This window comes from Hemiscyllium ocellatum, chromosome 5 (genome assembly GCF_020745735.1).
Source record: "Hemiscyllium ocellatum isolate sHemOce1 chromosome 5, sHemOce1.pat.X.cur, whole genome shotgun sequence".
Classification (NCBI taxonomy): domain Eukaryota; kingdom Metazoa; phylum Chordata; class Chondrichthyes; order Orectolobiformes; family Hemiscylliidae; genus Hemiscyllium; species Hemiscyllium ocellatum.
Window position 1 is genome coordinate 124695697 of NC_083405.1, and position 14445 is coordinate 124710141.

A 14445-nucleotide genomic window follows, 5' to 3' on the forward strand; every position below is an offset into this window, starting at 1 on the left:
AAACTTAACTTGATAAATTCTGAAATAATGAATTAATTATGGAATTATAGCCACCTAATTATTTTTTAATGAGAATTTTCGTGTTATTGCCTATCACACAACACCAGGTTATAGTCCAAACTGTATTTGCAGAATTACATTTTACTTTGCACAAAAATTGCATGAATCCATGTAAGATTCTGTAAATCCATTTTTTAGATTAGAATCAGTCTGACCATTGTGGCACAGACAACCTCACACAGGGAAGCTCACTCCTTCAATACATTATCTGGGCCAATGTGACACCAATTGTTAAAGTTCATTTGAGAATATAACTTTTAAAAAAGTTTTGTGATTTACATATGAAAGAAATTAAACCAACATGGTCATTCTAACAGATAAGAGACTTAATAAATAATCCAGGTCTTTTTCAATATATAATTTCATTTACATCACACTGTAAGCTTTTTGCTATAAATTCTGTGTCTTACAATTTTATACTCCTCAACCACCTGATGGAGGAGCAATTTTCCGAAAGCTAGTGCTTCCAATTAAACCTGTTGGACTGTAACCTGGTGTTGTGTGATTTTTAACTTTGGATTTGTCAAGTAATCTAATTGTTAACTTTATTTCTCCTCATCTTGTTCACTTACATCTAACGTTAATTTTCATTTCTTTTGATCTAATCAAGCCTTCCTTGATTTTGTGAAATGGTTGTGTGTGGAGTAAGACAACAAAGATCATAGTACTAATTCAGAAACTCTGGGTCTAATTTTTGTCTCTCTACTTCCCTGATATTTCTATGAATGAAGTAATAACAAGTCTAAAACCATAAATGGAATTGTGATATTGTCTTTGATTTTTTTTTCTCCGTTTTTTGACAAAATCACCAACTGAGGCTTCCACAGCATCAACCTCATTACTCCAGGCAAATCAGGATCTTATGACATATGTAGAATCACAATACAATTTTGAAGGATATGCAGCATCCTGTTCATCCTAGAGACATGGATATGAGATGATTTGTTTCATCTTTCCCAGTCTTTGTATGAGTTTATATTGCATGAAAGGAAAACATGTTAAACAGCTAAAATTCTGAAAGATTGTGTGCAGTTCTGGGATCCACATGAAAGGCAGGATGTGACTGTACTGGAGATAGTGCTTGGAAAATTTACCAGGACGTTGCCTGGCTGCAAAGTTTTAGTTATGAAGAGAGATTTGATAAACTGCAGTTTTTTTGCCTCGGAGCAGAAGAGACTGAGGGGGACGTGCTTGATGTGTATAAAGCTATGACTTGGCAGGAATAAAATTTTCCCCATGAGGGAGGGATCAGTCTCTAGGGGGCTTAGACTTAAGGTAAAGGGCTCGAGGGGATGTGAGGAAAAATTTCTTTAACTCTGGAACTTTCCTTCTGTAAGGGTACTAGAGACAGAAACCCTCATGACTTTTAAGAACTTTTCACTCAGATGATTGTGGGAATGTGGAAGGCAATGCCTGGGAAGGTAGCGGAGGCTGGGAACCTTGCAACCTGTAAAAAGCATTTGTATGAGCCCTTGAAATATCATAACATTCAAGGATATCGAACAAGTGCAAGAATTTGAGATTTAGTGGCAGTTAAGTCAGTGCAGATTTGGCAGTCGAAAGGCCTTTTCTGCGCTCTCTGTGACTCTATGATTCTAGCACTTAGATTGATTTTTGATTGACAAGGTAGATGTAGAGAGAATCTTTCCTCTTGAGAGGCAACTGGAAGGATCGGCAGCTGTTACATTGGCAGAGGGGAGATTAGTGAGGTAGGTCCAGCAGTGAAAGATGGCGCCTGAGAATTGGCGACTTGGTTGTTAGTTGGGTCCAGCGTTGGTGGGAGCAAAGTCATAGTGGAAGAGCATCACAGTGACATTGAGGTGGGACCAGTAGCAAGAGGCATGTCTCTGACATTGGTTGGTCCGGAGCAGGCAGTAGTGAGGCTGTAGCAGAGGGGTATTGGCTCAGCAGTGAAGGATGGTGCCTGAAGATTGGTAAGTTTGTTGGTTGGGTCTGGTCTAGATGGCAGTGAAGCAGTTGAGGAGGGATGGTGGTGCAGGCGTGGTTAATGGTGATAAGCTGGCTCGGGATTGATAAACTTTGAGCTATATCTTCCATTTTTCTTACTCTTAATTTATTCAAATTGGTGCAGAATTATGGCAACAAATGAACGCTTTTCATTGTATTTTATTGTATTTTTACTGTAAAATGCATGTGACAATAAAATCACTCATTCAAAAATCATTCAAAAAGGACATAGTTTTAGGAAGTTAAAAATCACACAACAGCAGCTTATAGTCCAACAGGTTCAATTAGAAGCACTAGCTTTCGGAGCGCTGCTTTTTCATCAGGTAGTTGGAGCAGCGCTCTGAAAGCTCGTGCTTCCATTTGGACGATAAACTGGTGTTGTGTGATTTTTAACTTTGTACACCCCAGTGCACCACTGGCATTTCCATATCATAGTTTTAGGATAACAGGTAGCAGATTTAAATCAGGGATGAAGAGAAATTACTTCTGGCAACAAGCCGTGAATCTGTGAAATTTGTTACCCCAGTGTGGTTGATGCTGGGTCATTTAAAGAGGGGATAAACAGACTTTAAAGTAGTAATGGGCTGAAAGGTTATGGGGAGCAGACAGGAAAGTGGAGTTGAGACCTAGATGAGATCAACCATGCTTGAATTGAATGGTGGATTAACAGCTCAATTGGCTGAATGGCCTACTTATGCTTCTCGTTCCTATGTTCTTATGCAGATGTACATTTGTGATGCTAAGGCATACAAAGCTGTAGATCAAATGCTAGGAAATGTGATTAAAGTAGTTAGGTGATTGTTTCTGACTGGTGCAGACTCATGTACTGAAGGACATTCTACTGTGCTGTGGAGTCTGTGACTACCAGATGAGGAAGCACCACACTGCGCAAGTCTTGCCTGCTGTGATTTGACTAAAGACAAATAAACTGAAGTCGCTGAAAAACATGAGCAGCCTGTTAAAAACATAACAAATAGGAGCAGGAGTAGGCCATTTGCCCTGTTGAGCCTTCTCTGCCATTCACTAAGATCACAGCAGATCTTTTTGTGGACTGAGCTGCATTTATCTGCCTCTCACCATAAACCTTAATTCTTTTACTGTTCAAAAATCTATCTATCTATCTTTACCTTAAAAACATTCAATGAGGTAGCCTCAACTGCTTCACGGAGCACAGAATTCCACAGATTCACAAATCTTCAGATGAAGAAGTTCCTCCTCAACTCAGTTATTGATTAAAATAATTTGGGCATCCACTGATATTGGGTGGTTCTGCTGCTACTGATTAGAGAGAGAGTGAATGTGTGATGTGTCCAGGATACTTTCCGAGGGCAATATGTCCTGCAATGAGGGGACAGCAGTATTGGATTTTATAATGAGTAATGAGCCAGATTTAATTAGTAACCTAATTTTGTGCGAACATGTATCATATAATATGGTTAAGTTTGATAAATCGTTTGAAAGTGAAAAGAGCAACACGCAGCCCTCCATTCCCTCTGCGCCAACCCCAACCTCACCATCAACCAGGAGATGGGGGCGGGGGCGTGGGCAGTGATAGTTTTCCCACTGACCTCTACACCGCTGAAGCCAGGCACCAACTCCTGCCCTACCAAACTTACCTCTGCATATCTTGACACTGTCCTGTCCTCCTTGGTCCAGGATCTCCTCACCTGTTCAGGACACCATCCACGCCTTCCACCTCCTCCATGAGTTTCGTTTCCTGGCCCCCAACACCTCATCTTCGCCATAGACATCCAGTCCCTGCACATATCCATCTGCCATGATGAAGGCCTCCAAGCCCTCTGTTTCTTCCTCTCCCTCCGACCCAACCAGTACCCTTCCACTGACACACTCATCCGATTGGCTGAACTGGTCCTCACCGTCAACAATTTCTCCTTTGATTCCTCCCACTTCCTGCAGACAAAAGAGATGGCCATGGGCTCCTGCATGGGCCCCAGCTACTCCTGCTTCTTCGGCGGGTATGTGAAGCAGCCCATCTTCTGCAACTACACTGGCACAATTCCCCACCTTTTCCTCTGTTACCATGAGGACTGTATCAGCGCCACCTCATGCTCCCACAAAGAGGATGAACAGTTTATCAACTTCATCAACACCTTCCACCCTGACCTCAAGTTCACCCTACCATCTCAGACACCTCCCTCCCCTTCCTGGACCTCTCCATCTCCATTTCCGGCGACAGACTCAACATGAATGTCTACTTCAACTCACCAACTCACACATTTACCTGGACTGCACCTCCTCCGACCCTGCCTCCTGTAAAAATGCTATCCCTTATCTGTCTGCCGCCGCTGCATCTGCTCCCAGGAGGACCAGTTCCACCATAGAATATTCCAGATGGCCTCCTTCTTCTAGGTCCGCAATTTCCCCTCCCATATGGTCAACACTACCATCCAGTGCATCTCCTCCACTTCCCACACCTCCACCTGTAAACCCCACCCCTCCAATTGCAACAAGGACAGAACCCCCGGTCCTCACCTTCACACCACCAACCTCCAGATACAATGCACCATCCTCCGCCATTTCTGCCACCTTCAGTCCGACCTCACCACCAGGGATACATTTCCCTTCCCACACCTATCCGCATTGTGCATAGATCATTCCCTCCGTGACTCCCTTGTTAGGTCCAAACACCCCACCAACCCACCCTCCACTCCCGGCACCTTCCCTTGTCACTGCAAGAAGTGGAAAACCTACGTCCACACCTCCCCCTCCCCTCCATCCAATGCTCCACAGGATCCTTCCACATTCAACAGAGATTTACTTGTACTTCCACACACGTTATCTACTGTGTCCATTGCTCCCAGTGTGGTCTCCTCTGTATTGGAGAGACAGGACACCAACTTACAGAATGTTTCAAAGAACATCTCTGACACACATGCACTAAACAACCTCACTGCCCTGTGGCTGAACACTTTAATTCCCCCCCCCACTCCACCAAGGACATGCAAGTCTCAGACCTCTTCTACTGCCAAACTCTAGCCACCCAATGCCTGGAAGAAGAACACCTGATCTTCTGCATTGGGATCCTCCAACCACACAGAATCAATGTAGATTTCACCAGTTTCTTCATTTCCCCTCTTCCCACCTTATCCTAGATCCAACCCATCAACTCGGCACTGTCCTCTTGAACTGTCCCACCTGTCCATCTTCCTTCCTACCTATCTGCTGCACCCTCCTCTCCAAACCATCACCATCATCCCGCCATCTCCATCTACCTATTGCATTCCCAGCTACCTATTCGCCCACTGCCTCCCCTCCCTCCCATTTATCTCTCAGCCCCTTTGTACCACCCCTTCATTCCTGATGAAGAGCTTATGCTTGAAACATCGACTCTCCTCCTCCTTGGATGCTGCCTGACCGGCATGCTTTTCCAGCACCACATTTTTTGACTCTGATCTCCAGCATCTGCAAACCTCACTTTCTCCACATATAAATTGTTTAATTATCCACCTCTATTTAAGACTAATGTATAAGATAAAGTATGTTTTGTCCTCTTGTTGGTTTACTCACTATGTGCTACAGACCAAGTCTAACAACTGTGTCCTTTAACACCTGACCAGCTCCATCAGTAGTATTGCTGCTGAGCCAGTCTTCATGATGTACAGTGAAATCCTCCACCTAGAGTGTATTTGTGCACTTACCATCCTCAGTATTTCCTCCAAGTGTTGTTCAACATGGAGAAGGACTGACTCATTAGTCGGGGGAGACCAGACCTGATAATCAGAAGGAGGTTTCCTTGCCTTGATTACACAATGTTAAGTGGCATTGTAGAGTGTAGGTGATAGCATAAAATTACAAAGAGATATTGATAGACTAAGTGAGTGGGCAGAACTGGAGCAGATGGAGTTCAATGTCAATAAGAATGAGGGTATCTGTTTTGGGCTGAAAAAGAATACATCAGGATATTTTCTAAATGATGTGGACTTAAATATAGTGGATATCTAACAAGTCACGGGAACTAGAGTCATAGAATCCCTACAGTGTAGATAGAGCCGATTCAGTCCTCAAGTCTGCTTGAATTCTCTGAAGAGCATCCCGCCCAGACCCCCTGCCCTCTACCCTTCCCTCATAACCCTGCAATTACCATGACTACTCCACCTAATCTGTATACCCCTGGACACTCTGGAGCAATTTGGCATGGCCAATCCACCTAACTTGCATCATTGAACTGTAGGAGAAAATCAGAGCACCTGGTGGAAACCAATGCAGACATAGGGAGAATATGCAAGCTCCTTACAGACAATCACCCAAAGCTAGAATTGAACCCAGGTGCTGTGAGGCAGCAGTGCTAATCACTGAACCACCATGCTTCCCAGACATTCAGGTTTATGGAGCTTTTAAGAGCCATGAGCAGGTGCAAAAAATAATCAAGAAAGTAATGGATATTTATATCTAGAGGACTTGAACACAAGAATGCAGAAGTTCTACTGCAGTTATACAAACCCTGGTTAGACTCCACTTGGAGTACTGTGAGCAGATCTGGGCACCACACCTTAGGAAAGATATATTGGCCTTGGACGGATTACAACATAGGTTTACAAGAATGATACCTGTACTTCAGGGTTAAGTTACGAAATGAGATAATGCAAATTAAGCCCATTTCAGAAGTTTCGAGTGTGATCTGATTGAAGTCTTCATGATATTGACATGAAAAAATATGGTAAATAGAAATAAGCTATTTCCATTTGTTGGTGATTCGAGAACTAGGGGGCATCGTCTGAGAATTAGGACCAGAACATTAACAATGCTAGGAAGCACTTCTACACAGACAGGTTGGTAGATAGAACATACATAGAGTATTACAGCACAGTACAGGCCCTTCAGCCCTCGATGTTGCGCCGATCTGTCATACCAATCTGAAGCCCATCTAACATACACTATCCCATGTACGTCCATATGCTTGTCCAATGACGACTTAAATGTATTTAAAGTTGGCGAATCTACTACCGTTGCAGGCAAAACATACCATACCCTTACTATTCTCTGAGTAAGGATGTTTAGAACTCTCTTCCAGAAACAGCAATGGATGCTAGATCAGTGGTTAATTTTACATCTTAAAGATAAATGATTGTTAAACAAAGGTATTAAGGAATACGGGCCATAAGGAGCTTGGAGTTAGTTAAGGAGTTAGGCCACAGATCAGCTATGATCTCATTGAATGGTAGAACAGGAACAAGGGCCTGAATGGCTTACTGGTATTCCTATATTCCCATGTTTCTATGGCTACTATCCAACCGGTGCACATTAAATTGCCCCTTATGCCCTTCAAAATTTTAGATTAATATGTTTTCCATGGATGTGATTTGATTCGTACAAAAAGACTGAAGGGACAACATAGTAGTGGTTAGCACTGCAGCCTCACAATGTCTGGGACCCGGGTTTGATTCACCCTTAGGCAACTGCATGTGTGGAGTTTGCATATTCTCTCCCTGTCTTTGTGGATTTCCTCCAGGTGCTGCGGTTTCCTCTCACAGTCTAACGATGTTCAGATTTGATAGATTGCCCATTCTAAATTGCCCATGGTGTCCAGGGATGTGCAGGATAGGAGGATTAGCAATGGGAAATGCAGGAATGTAGAAGGGATATGGGCTGGGTGCTGGCAGGTGGGACTAGATTGGGTTGGGATGTCTCGTCGGCATGAACGGGTTGGACCCAAGGGTCTGTTTCCATGCTGTACATCTCTATGACTATGACTGCAGGCATAGAGTTGGGTAGTGTCTGGGTGCTCTTTGGAAAGGTGGTGTGGAGTCAATGGGCTGAATGACCTGCTTTCACAATGTTGGGATTTTATGCAAAGGAATTTTCAATTCCTGCTTTCAGCTTGAACAGGATATAAGTGAAGAGAAATATCCCATTGTGACATTTACTGTTCAATGGCTGTTGATTCCAGTTATTGTCACCTTTACACATTCTAGTTGCCTGCTAGAATACATGCAAAGAAAAGTTACTGTCACCAACAGGCATCTGCTTGGTATTATATTTTTAATTTCCATTAGAGAGGACTGTTTACCTTGAAGATTTTTTCTACATTTATTTTATATGTATTAATATGGGTGACTTTCTTCCTACTTTGATTTGGTTGCTTGAAGAGGAGCAACATCATTACTACTTGGTGACAAGGGGAAGCAACAGGGCCTTTTCAGAATCAAAAGGCGAGGAGAGCAGCTTGAGCCAGGCTTTGTTTACTGTGTGAATACACAAGCTTAATCACTTCCCTTGTGTAACGAATGATGAGGATCCTCATGGGTGATGATGCACCAGAGCTCTACAAATGACATTATAGAAGCAAATTACTGCAGATGCTGGAAACTGCACTGAAAACAACAAAGAATCCATGGAGAGAGACCAAGCCAACATTTTGAGTCTCCATCTGGACTTGAAATGTTAGATTGTTTTCTCTCCATGGATACTGACTGACCTGCTGTGATCTCCAGCATTTGTTGTTCTCTGCAAATGACATATTATTTGCTGTTGCAGTTGGTTGTTTGTCTACAGCACCAACAATCATGACAGTCCGTACCTTTTTTTATCTTGAAACGTGTCAAAGATACAAGGAAGATTTACTGACTCTTCCATTTTGCTGTTCGTAACTGTTCCCACTACCACCTTCAGTGGCATGCAATGGCCATGCAACCTTCTGAATTGGTGCGAACAGTTTGTATGCACCTCAAACACCTTTTGCTGTAATACCTGGCTTCTTATGAATGCAGGGTTCATATACTGCATGTAATCCACCATCAAAAACCATGAAACAGTCCAGAACATTTGTTTAATGAGAACTTTGTAGAGTATTCCCTTCTGATTTGTGAAGAGGAAAGTGACACCTGCGATAAAAGAGCTCAGATTGCTTGGGAGGAAGGTGGGAAACAGTAGCATGTAATGAAGGGAAGTATGAACACTTGTGGTCACTGGGTGATTGAGTTATTAACTGTTTAAAACATCAAGTCCAAGTTCTGAGAGGTGATGCCAAATTGTTGACTATGTTTATTAATTCACCGAATTATTATGATGCAGAAGGAGGTCATAGAGTCATAGAAATGTACAGCATGAAAACAAACCCTTTGGACCCCCTCGTCTATGCTGACCAAATATCCGAACCCAATCTAGTCCCATTTGCCAGCACTTGGCCCATATCCCTTTAATCCCTTCCTAATCATATACCCATCCAGATGCCTTTTAAATGATGTAATTGTACCAGCCTCCCCTGGCAGCTCATTCCATACATGCACCACTCTCTGCGTGAAAACGTTGCTCTTTGGGTCCCTTTTATATCTTTCCCCTCTCAGGCTAAACCTATTCCCACCAGTTCTGGACTCTTCCACCCCAGGGAAAAGATCTTATCTGTTTATTCTATCCATGCCCCTCATAATTTTATAAACCTCTATAAGGTCACCTCTCAGCCTTCGACTCTGCAGGGAAAACAGCCCCAGCTTTTTCGGCCTCTCCCTATAGTTCAAATCCTCCATTCTTTGTAAATCCTTTCTGAACCCTTTCAAGTTCCACAACATCCTTCTGTAGGAAGGAGACCAGAATTGCATGCAATATTGCAATAGTGGCTGAACCAATGTCCTGTACAGCTGCAACATGACCTCGCAACTCCTATATTCAATACTCTGACCAAGGAAGGAAAGCGTACCAAATGCCTTCTTCACTATCCTATCTACCTGAAATCTACTTTCAAGGAACTATGAACTTGCACTCCAAGGTCTCTTTGTTCAGCAACACACCCTAGGACCTTGCCATTAAGTGTATAAATCGTGCTCTTATTTGCTTTCCCAAAATGCAACACCTCGCACTTATCTGAATTAAACTCCATCTGCCACTTCTCGGCCCATTGGCCCATTTGATCAAGATCCTTATCTACTGTGAGGTAACCTTCTTCTCTGTCCACTACACCTCCAATTTTGGTGTCATTTGCAAACCTACTAACTATACCTCCTATGTTCACATTCCAAATCATTTTTATAATTGACAAAAAATAGTGGACCCATCACCGATTCTTGTGGCACACCACTGGTCACAGGCCTCCAGTCCTGAAAAGTATCCTGGTCATTAGACCAATCATGTCTGCATCTGTACCTCTCTGCAGGGCTGTTGAATTGACATTTTAGTACTTATCATATCAGATTATGTGTCTAAGGTTTGATGAAGGGAGGACATTCTCAGCTCCCCCACTCCTTCAATCAGGGCTAACACTTATGACATAACAATTTGGGGACTTGTTTTTGATATTTGCATTTTAGTAAATGGAGAAATGAATGCCAAAACATGAATTCAACCTCTGTTTTGGAAATGTATTCATGCTTTAAACAGTCAAAAAGTGCTTTGAAATAGAGAAAGTGTGTTGTAATTATAGACAATGAGATAACATTGCAAATATAGGGAGAGTCTTTGTTCAGTCAGCACCTGTCAGTGATACAGATTGAATGACAGTGGTATTTAATTGATATGCAAAATTGATGATCATAGGACCAAATACTTTGTATTCAAGTATCTTGAATTCTGGAACAGTACCAGAGAACAAGAAAACTGCCATTGTGACAACCCTATTTAAAGTGGGAAGGAGAAACAAACAGGTAATTGTAGGCCAATTCGCCTGGCGTTTATTGTTGGAAAAATGTTGGAATCAATTATTAAGCAAATAATAGCAAATTTGGAAAATCGATTTAAGCTAGAAGCATGGCTTCAGGAAAGGGAAACTATATCATACTAATCTCCAAGAGAATTCTGGGGGAGACTTAATGAGATCAGATAAAGGGGAAACAGGAGATGTATTTGGATTTGAAGAAGACATTTGATTATGTAATAAGGTAAGAGTACATGGATTTGGAGGGAACATATTGGTATTGATAGAGAATTGGCTAATTGGTTGGAAACAATATGTGGAGAAGGGTTTTTTTCTGGTCGGTGACCTGTAACCCTTGGGATTCTACAGGAACAGTTCTGGGATTGCATCAGTTTAGAATATGACACAATGTGCACATGGTTCAAAAATCAGTGGAAAGGCAAAATGCGAGAGGGATACAGTTAGTTTACAGAGAGATATTAATAGGTTAGCAAATGTAGAAACGTAGAAAATAGGTGCAGGAATAGGCCATTCAGCTCTTGAAGCATTCACCACAATTCAATATGATCATGGCTGATCATGTAATCTCAGTATCCCATTCTGGCTTTCTCTACATACCCTTGATTCCTTTAGTTGGAAGGGCCATGTCTAACTCCCTCTTGAATATATCTAATGAACTAGTCCCAACAGCTTCATATGGAGAGAATGCCACAGATTCACAACTCTAAGTGAAGAATTTCTTCCTCATCTCAGTCCTGAGTGGCTTACCCCTTATTCTTTGACTGAGGGCAAAATGTTGGTAAATAGAGTACAATGTGGGAAAATGTGAAGTTCATTTTAGAAGGGAGAACAAAAGAACAGTACTGTTTGAATGGAGATGAACTGCGGAAAGTTGCAAAACAAAGTGCTTTAGAGGTACTTGAGATCATAGAATTTTACAATGCTGAACATCGTGTCTGCATCAGCTTCCAAAAAACACACCCTTCTCATTCTGTGCTCCAGCCCTGTCTCTGTATCCTCTAAATTCATCACTTGCAAATATATATCAAGCTCCCTGTTGAAACCTCGTGTGGAATCTGCCTTCACTAGTACCCCAGGCAACACATTGCAAATCTTAATGACACGTAACAACTCTCTGAGTAAAGATGTTTCTCCACATCTCACTTCTAGCTCTATAACTGACCATCTTGAAATTCATGGTATACCATCTAGTGGAAACAAAATATCCTTCTTTAGTCTGTTAGAATTGTTCTCTATTTATAGGATCCTATAAGCCTTCTTAACAACTGTTTCAACTTGCCTGGTCATCTTCTGAAAATTATGTACATGAACCTCAAGATCCCTGTGAAAAATCACACAACACCAGGTTATTTGGAAGCACTAGCTTTCAGGGCGCTTTTCTAGCATAAGCTCTTCATCAGGAATGAGCTTGTCTTGAAATGCCAACACTCCTGCTCCTTGGATGCTGCCGGACTGGATGTACTTTTCCAGCACCACACTTTTTGACTCTGATCTCCACCATCTGCAGTCCTCACTTTCTCTTTTAAGAGTAGGGAAGTCTTACCGCCATTGTAAGAGGTGCTGGTGACATAATATCTGGAGTACTACGAGCAGCTTTGATCCCCTTATTTAGGGAAGGTTGCTGTTTCATTTGAGGCAGTTCAGGGAGGGTTCACTAGGATAATCCCTCTTATGGAAGGATTGTCTTATGAGCAAACATCAAACAGATTGGGACTCTATTCATTGGCATCTAGAAAAATGAGAGGTGAAACATGTAGGATTGATAAGAGACTTGGGTTCTGGAGTAGTGGTGCTGGAAGAGCACAGCAGTTCAGGCAGCATCCAAAGTGCAGTTAAATCGACGTTTCGGGCAAAAGTCCTTCATTAGGAATAAAGGCAGTGAGCCTGAAGCGTGGAGAGATAAGCTAGAGGAGTGTGGGGGTGGGGAGAGAGTAGCATAGAGTACAATGGGTGAGTGGGGGAGGGGATGAAGGTGATAGGTCAGGGAGGAGAGGGTGGAGCGGATAGGTGGAAAAGGAGCTAGGCAGGTAGGACAAGTCCAGACAAGTCATGGGGACAGTGCTGAGCTGGAAGTTTGGAACTAGGGTGAGGTGGGGGAAGGGGAAATGAGGAAACTGTTGAAGTCCACATTGATGCCCTGGGGTTGAAGTGTTCCGAGGCGGAAGATGAGGCATTCTTCCTCCAGGCATCTGGTGGTGAGGGAGCAGCAGTGAAGGAGGCCCAGGATCTCCATGTCCTCGGCAGAGTGGGAGGGGGAGTTGAAATGTTAGGCCACGGGACGATGTGGTTGATTGGTGCGGGTGTCCTCTTGATAAGAGGCTTAACAGGGTAAATATTGAGAGGATGTTTTACCTCGTGGGGAGAGTCTAGGACCAGAGAACATTGTCTTAGAATAAAGGGGCATCAATTTTAGACTAAGATGTAAAGGAATTTCTTCTTCCAGAGAGTTGTGAGTCTTCAGATCTCCTTGCCACAGAGAGCTATGCAGGCAGAGTCCTCTTGTATATTTAAGGCTGAGATAGATAGATTCTCAGTCACTGGTGTCGAAAGATGATGTGGAAAGGGCAGGAAAGTGGATGTGAGAATCGTTGGATCAATGATATCCTCATCAATGGAGGTGCAGGCTTCAGAGGACAAGTGGCCTTCTCCCGTTCCTATTTCTTATGGTTTTATTTTGTCCTCCCTAGGTTTTCTTTTGTAGCAGCTATGACTGTTCCTATACCATGGTATTCATTAGCAGCGTTCTCAGCTGATGAGATCACTGAATGTATAGTGCCCCTTCTCTGGTGACAATCCATTCCTAGAATTATGTCATGATAAAAGTGAGTCAGTCAAAGACTAGGAGACTAAAGAGTTCTGAAATTCAACTTGAAGGTAGAATAATTTGTCAGGTACTATGAAGAAACATCAAAAAGCATCATTGTTAGAGTAATGGCACTGGCAGGTTTTGGACATGGCAGCAGTAGGAGAGACACTAAAGAATATTACAATGATTGCAGAAGAAATGAAAATAGAGAATAAAAACCAAAATAACTTCAGGTGCTGTAAATCAGAAACAAAAACAGATGCTGGATAAACTCAGCAGGTCTGGCACCATCTGTGAAGAGAAGTTAGAGTTAACGTTTTGGGTCCGATGATTGCTAGGAAAATGTTGGTTTATATGCAGAAAATAGGGCAGGGGAGCGAGTAAGGAGTAAGTGATAGGTTCGGGTAGAGCCCAAAGAGAGAGAAGACAGTTGGACAGCCAAAGGAGTGGATAGCGATGTAGCTGGAGAGTGAATAGCTGTTAATGGAGACTGTTAGTGGCTAACAAAATATAGTGTGTGATGACAGATTATGTGCTAAGAAGGTAGAAACAAGGACTGCAGATGCTGGAAACCAGAGTCTAGATTAGAGTGGTGCTGGAAAAGCACAGCAGGTCAGGCAACATTCGACGTTTTGGGCAAAAGTCCTTCATCAGGAATAGAGCTATTCCTGATGAAGGGCTTTTGACCGAAATGTCGATTTTCCTGCTCCTCGGATGTTGCCTGACCTGCTGTGCTTTTCCAGCACCACTCTAATCTAGACTATGTGATAAGAAGGCCTGGTGTGTGGTGTTAGAAAATAGAGAAGTTGGTTTTGATATATAGCCAAGTGTTGAATGGCAGAGGTGATAACTGACAAAAATACTGCAATAGTCTTACCACAGCAGCCCTTGAACTTCTTTCTTCATCAAAACTCTGGGGATTCATTCATAGCCATTTTTCTAATATCTATTAGGACATCTCTATTCTATCTGCTGGTTATAGTACAGTTCTCCTTGTGGCCATTTC

At 42.6% G+C, this 14445-nt stretch overlaps 1 protein-coding gene across 1 annotated transcript in view; it reads left to right on the plus strand.

Annotated features, from left to right (window-relative positions):
* Positions 1-14445, plus strand: part of obscnb (obscurin, cytoskeletal calmodulin and titin-interacting RhoGEF b) — an 821414-nt gene that overhangs the window by 257972 nt on the left and 548997 nt on the right. The window lies entirely within an intron of this gene.